A 7461-nucleotide genomic window follows, 5' to 3' on the forward strand; every position below is an offset into this window, starting at 1 on the left:
GAATTATAATTTTCTATAAAGTGTAATTATTTTTTTATGACTTTTTTAAATTCGCACTAAATAAGTATGTATAGAGAAATAGTTATTAATAAAATATAATCATTTAATCTATTTTGAATTTTAAAAATAAAAAAATTTAACCATAAAATATATAACATTGTAAAATTCAATTTAAAAATGGAACAAAAAAAATCATAAATCTAAACATAAAATATTTAGAAAACAAATAATATTAGTTATAGTATATATTTTTTAATAGTTATAATTAATATCCTTTACTTTGAAGAAATAATTATCTTTATATTTTTAATAGTTATAATTTTTAACTACTTCATTATAATAATTTTATATATTGATATTTTATAATTAAATTAAAATGTGGAAATTAATATCCTTTATTTTGAGGAATTAAATATTATTATTATTATTATTATTGAATAAATATTTTCTATAAAATAAAAATTTATTAAAGTGTAATTATTTCTTTAAAAACGTAACAAAAAAAATCATAAATCTAAACATAAAATATTTAGGAAACAAATAATATTAATTATAATATATATTTTTGAATACTTGTAATAATATCCTTTACTTTGAAGAAATAATTATATTTATACTTTTGAATAGTTAAAATCTTTAACTACTTTATTATAATAATTTAATATATTTATATTTTATAATTAAATTAAAACAATATGTAGAAATTAATATGATTTATTTTGAAGAATTAAATATTATTATTATTATTATTATTTTTATTTTTGACTAAATTTTTGCTATAAAATAACATTTTATTAAATTGAAATTATTTTTTAAGATTTTTTTTATCTGTAATAAATACTAAGTATAAATAAATGTAAAAAAATATAAGCTGGCAGGTTATGAAACTTTGTATTTCAGTTCATCTATCTTCTATTTGAGGGAATAGTGTGCTTCTCCTTGATCACTTGATCTCTGGAGTTCAGTGTCAGCTTTGCACTAAAGTTGGACATTCTGCCTTGAATTGTTGGCACAGGTTCAACCAACAGTTTCAGCCTCAAGTTGCATATGCCAACACTCCTTATGCTCCAGCTCCATGGTCCACTCCTCAGGTTGCTTATGCTCAAAGTCCTGCCAATGTGTGGACAAGACCTACTGCTACTGCTCAAGCCAGGCCAACTGCTTATACATACACTCCTAGCACTTTTGTTGCCAATGCTGCTCCTGTCCAAGCTGCTGCCACCTGGTATCCTGACTCAGGTGCCTCATTCCATGTCACCAATGATGCTGCCAATCTTCAGCAACAAGCTCCATGTGAGGGACATGACCAAATCTTTGTAGGAAATGGTCAAGGTCTGCCAATTTCCTCCACTGGTTCTAGTACCTTTTTCTCTACTTGTCAACCCCACACATCTCTCTCTCTCAATCATCTTTTACATGTGCCTTCAATTACTAAAAACTTAATCAGTGTTAGCCAATTCTGCAAAGATAATCATGTTTATTTTCTCTTTATTGCTGACTCTTGTCTTGTCAAATCTCAGGTGTCCAATGATGTTCTTCTTGTTGGCAAAGTTGGCTCAGATGGCTTATATGAATTTCCTCCTCTTGCTGTTTCCAAGTCTGCTAAGTCTTTAGCTAGTTCTAATAATGTTGTACCTAGCATTAATGCTACTGCTGTATCTTCTTCTTTGTCCAATATATGGCACCTAAGATTAGGCCATCCCAATGTCAATACTCTTAAACTTGTATTGCAGAATTGTAATATTCCTATTCATAATAAAATGCATGATTTCTTTTGTACTGCTTGTTGTGTTGGCAAAGCTCACAAACTACATTCTCCTCTTTCCCATACTGTCTATAAGTCTCCTCTTGAACTTTTATATTGTGATCTTTGGGGTCCTTCACCCCAATCTTCCACTCAAGGTTTCAAATACTATATCTCATTTGTAGATGCCTTTTCCAAATTTACTTGGATCTATCTGCTTAAGACCAAAGCTGAAGCCCTTAGTGTCTTTAAACAGTTTAAGGCATTTGTTGAATTGCAGCTTGGCTTCCCCATCAAGGCTATTCAGTCTGATTGGGGTGGAGAATTCAGACCTTTCTCCAAGTTTCTTGCTGAACTTGGTATACAACACAGAATTATTTGTCCTCATACACACCATCAAAATGGAGTGGTGGAGAGGAAGCATAGACATATTGTTGACTTGGGTCTAACCCTGCTGAGTCATGCTTCTCTGCCTATTTCTTACTGGGACTTTGCCTTTTGTACTGCTGTTTATCTCATTAACAGACTTCCCTCTTCATCTGTTAAGTTTCAGGTACCTTACACACTATTATTCAAGTCCTCTCCTGATTACAAGTTTCTGAAGGTGTTTGGTTGTGCCTGCTTCCCTCTTCTCAGACCATACAATGCCCACAAACTGGAGTTCAGGTCTCATGAGTGCCTTTTCTTGGGGTATTCAGCTTCACACAAAGGGTATAAATGCTTGTCTCCTACTGGAAAGTTATACATATCCAAGGATGTCCTGTTTAATGAGTCCAGGTTTCCTTTTCTGGAACTCTTCCCTAACCCTCCCAACTCTTCTACATCATCTACACCTAAATCTTCCTCTATTTCTTCTCTGCACCATCTGCTGCCTCCTAGTGCAGCCTCTCCCTTACCCATGCCTAATCCTATTACAGCTGTACCCTTCTCTTCCTCAAAATCCTCTAATTCTTCTTCTTCCACAGATACATCTATTCCCTCACCTCAACCTACAAATAACCTGTCACCCTCTAATGACCTGTCCACTCCTCTACCCTCTACTTCCCCTACTGCTACTTCAGCATCCTCTCCTTCTATGTCTACAGGTGCTGATTCTTCTCCTTCTATCCCTCTCAATGTTGTCCCTGTTGTGCAGAAGCCAACTAATCATCATCAGATGATTACTAGAGCCAAATCAGGCTTCGTTCAACCAAGACTTCAACCTTCTCTATTGCTCACACAGTCTGAGCCCAAAACAGTTAAACAGGCCCTTGCTGATGATAAGTGGAAGTGTGCAATGCAGGCTGAATATGATGCCTTATGCAAAAACAAGACCTGGTCCCTGGTACCTCTACCTCCCAACAGAGAACCTATTGGGTGTAAATGGGTGTTCAGGATCAAGGAGAATCCTGATGGGACAGTTAACAGATATAAGGCACGCCTTGTGGCCAAGGGATTTCACCAGAAGCAGGGGTTTGATTACAATGAAACATTCTCCCCTGTGGTCAAACCCATCACCATTAGACTCATTCTCACTGTGGCTTTATCAAGGCATTGGTCCATTCAGCAATTGGATGTCAACAATGCATTTCTGAATGGTCTTCTTACTGAAGAGGTTTACATGGAACAGCCTTCTGGTTTTGTTCAGTCTGACTCTTCTCTAGTTTGCAAGCTGCACAAGGCCCTCTATGGTCTCAAACAGGCCCCTAGACAATGGTTTGAGAGATTGCAACAAGCCTTGCTTCAGCTTCACTTCAAACCTAGCAAGTGTGACCCTTCTCTCTTTGTCTTTAAGTCTCACAAGGATACCATTTATCTCTTGGTATATGTTGATGATATTATCATCACTGGCAGCAACTCACATTTGCTTCAAGATGTCATCACCAAGCTCAATTCCTCCTTCTCTCTCAAACATCTTGGTGCCTTGGATTATTTTCTGGGTATAGAGGTCAAACATGCTTCTAATGGCTCCATGCTCCTCACACAGGCCAAATACATCAGGGACTTGCTACACAAAACCAAAATGACTGATTGCAGTCCTGTCAACTCTCCTATGCAAACCTCCTGCAAACTCACTAAGGCTGGTTCCTCTGCTCTTCAGGATCCCTTCATGTACAGGTCTGTTGTAGGGGCTCTCCAATATGCCACCATTACCAGACCTGACATAGCCTATTCTGTCAACAAAGTTTGCCAGTTTATGGCTCACCCACTTGAGGCTCATTGGGTTGCAGTGAAAAGAATCCTCAAATATCTCAAGGGTACCCTCAACTTTGGTTTACAACTGTCTGCTCTACCTTCCACTCAGCTGCCCTCCATTAGAGTCTTTTGTGATGCAGATTGGGCTTCAGATCCAGATGATAGAAGGAGCACCTCAGGTGCTGCTATTTACTTTGGCAATAATTTGATCTCATGATGGTCCAAGAAACAGCCAGTAGTTGCTAGATCTAGCACTGAAGCTGAGTATAGGAGCCTTGCCCAAGCTACTGCTGATTTACTATGGCTGCAAACCTTGTTCACTGAGCTTGGTATCTCCACTCTACAACCTGTTGTCTTGTGTGATAATCAGTCAGCTGTCCTACTGGCTCACAACCCTATCATGCACACTCGTACCAAACACATGGAAATTGACCTTTTCTTTGTCAGGGAGAAAGTGCTGGCCAAGAAGATCTCTGTTGCTCACATTCCAGGAGTAGATCAAATTGCAGATGTCCTTACAAAACCTCTCTCCTCTCCTAAATTTCTGGAATTTAGACACAAACTCAGGGTTGCTAGCTCCCCATGAGTTTGTGGGGGGGGGGGTATTAGAGTATTCTATAGCATAGGTTTGTAAAAGCAAGCCAGTCAGTTTAGACTGACACCTGGAAGTTGTAACTAGGACTACCTGCTACAGTAGGTCACAACTTGACTCTATATAAAGCAAGCTGTGCACCATTTGTAACTAACTTTCCAGATCTACAACAAAGAGTTGTAACTGAAATACAAATATTTTTTTTAAGATCATGCTCTATTACAAGTGATCAAGGAGAAGCACACTATTCCCTTAAATAGAAGATTCCAATTCTATAACTGCATTACTAAGCTGGCAGGTTATGAAACTGTGGTCAATAATAGCTGGAACAAACCTATTGATGGATCTCCTATGTTTGTGCTGTGGAGGAAACTTCAGAGGCTCAAAGTAGACTTGAAGCAATTCAGTAAAGGCATGATGACTACCAGGAGTACTCTTGAAAGTGCTAGAAGAGATCTTGACAAGGCTCAGGTTGAGGCTCAGAAGAATAGGCAGGACAGTAATCTGATCATTAAGATTAGGGAGTGCACTGAAGCAGTCATTAGGCTGCAGGAACAAGATGAACAGATGCTGATGCAAAGGGCCAAGATTGACTGGTTAAGATTGAATGATGAAAATTCAGCTTATTTCCATGCTTCAATCAAAGCCAAGCATAAGCACAGAGGTATGAAGAGACTTAAATTGGCTGATGGTACCTATGCTGAAGATCAGGATGCTATTATGAGAGAAGTCAGGTCCTTTTACCAAAACCTTATGGGGACCAAAGGGAACTGTCCAAAACATGTTGACATTGAGGTCTTGAGAAATGGTAAACAAGTTACTCAAGCTCAGGGAGATTACCTTGCTAGCCCTGTCACTGAAAAAGAGATATGGGAAGCCTTGAAGGATATTGGGGAATTAAAAGCACCAGGGTTGGATGGCTTTGGTTCTCACTTCTTCAAGACCAGCTGGGACACTATCAAGGCAGATGTGGTTTTGGCTGCTCAGGAATTTTTTGAGAAAGACAAGTTGTACAAGGTATTCAACAGTACCATAGTGACCCTGATTCCCAAGCATGATAAAGCTGAAGAGGTGAAGGATTATAGGCCCATAGCAGTATGCACTACATTCTATAAAATGATCTCCAAAATTCTCACTAATAGACTGGGTAAGGTGCTTCCTGAGATAGTTCACCAAAGCCAAGCAGCTTTCATGAAAGGCCAGGTTATTCAGAATCATATACTGTTGGCTTATGAGTTGGTCAGAGGCTACAATAGGAAAGGAGGGACTCCAAGAGTGATGTTACAGCTAGACCTCCAGAAAGCCTATGACATGGTTGACTGGAAGGCTATGGAAATTATCCTTAAAGAGCTGGGCTTTCCTACCAAATTCATAAGGTGGATCATGCTAGGCACCACAACTGTCAACTACAGGTTTAATGTTAATGGGGAGTTTTCTCAGGTCATGGAAGCTAGGAGAGGTATCAGACAGGGAGACCCCATTTCTCCCTTATTATTTGTGCTCATGATGGAGTACTTGAATAGAGTAATGAATAAACTGGCTAGAAACCCTGACTTTCAGTTTCATAGTAAGTGCAAGAGGCTCAACATAACACATCTTTCCTTTGCTGATGATGTGTTGTTGTTTAGTAGAGGTGATGATACTTCTATGAAACTGATACTCAAGAGCTTTCAAGACTTCTCTGATTCTACAGGTCTAAGGGTGAATCCCTCTAAATGCAAGGCCTTCTATGGTGGCATGGATTCAGACAGAGTTGCAGAGGCTAGGGCTATAACTGGGTATACTGATGGTAAATTCCCTGTTAGATACCTAGGCATACCTCTAGACAGCAAAAAGCTCAACATCAACTTCTATCTGCCTTTAATTGACAAAGTCATGGCTAGGATAAGACATTGGTCTGCAAAACTTTTAAGCATTGCAGGGAGAATCCAATTGGTTAAAAGCACCCTCAGTGCCATAGCTCAGTTCTGGATGGCCAGTCTTCCAATTCCTGCCAGTGTTATCCATAAATTGGACAGCATGTGCAGATCTTATATTTGGGCAGGCTCCTCGAGTGTTAGCAAAAAGAGTCCTGTGGCATGGAAGAAAGTTTGTACACCTATTAAACAAGGGGGCTTGAGTGTTCTGAATTTACAAGTGTGGAATAGTGTGGCAACACTCGAATGCCTTTGGAGAATAAGCATGAAGGAGAATAACTTGTGGGTTAAGTGGTTACATGCATATTATCTGAAAGGCAGAGATGTGATGAGTGACATTCAGAATGTAAACTGCACTTGGATCACTAAAAGCATAATGGCATCAAAGGAATTGCTGGGTAGGATTGGCAATGTCTGGCAGGATATGCAGGCTCAAAGAAAATTTAGCATGAAGAGAGTGTATGATATACTGATCGATGACAACATTAGAACTGACTGGTATCATATTCTGGCCCATAACTTTGCGCGTCCTAGAGCCAAGGTTATCATGTGGTTGGTATGTCTCAATAGGCTTCCAACCAAAGTGAGATTGAAAAACATGGGCTTGTTACATAGTTCCATTTGCCAGCTTTGTAATGGAGAGGATGAAGATCTGGATCACATCATGTTTAACTGTCCTGAAACTGCTACCTTTTGGTCTGATAGCATGGAGTGGCTCAGCATGAACACACCCCCCCATGTTAACATTGACTGGATTAAACAGGTTGCTAAGGGGAAAAGTTGGAAAAACCAAGTCTTTAAAGCTATCGCAACCGAAACATGCTATGGAATTTGTGTAACACCCGAGGCCGAAGAAGGCGAGGGGTGGTTTCACCGCATGGAACACCTGGGGCCAATTGGGGCTAGGGTGGTCGCCACATCGGAATGAGAGGATCATAAAGCCGTGCAGGTATGGGACTGCATGGTTGAAGGAAAGCTTATAAGGATTGATGGGTACTACCTATACCAACAAGATGCATCTTCTTTTCGGGAGC

This window comes from Vicia villosa, linkage group LG6, assembly GCF_029867415.1.
Source record: "Vicia villosa cultivar HV-30 ecotype Madison, WI linkage group LG6, Vvil1.0, whole genome shotgun sequence".
In the NCBI taxonomy this organism is placed as follows: Eukaryota; Viridiplantae; Streptophyta; class Magnoliopsida; order Fabales; family Fabaceae; genus Vicia; species Vicia villosa.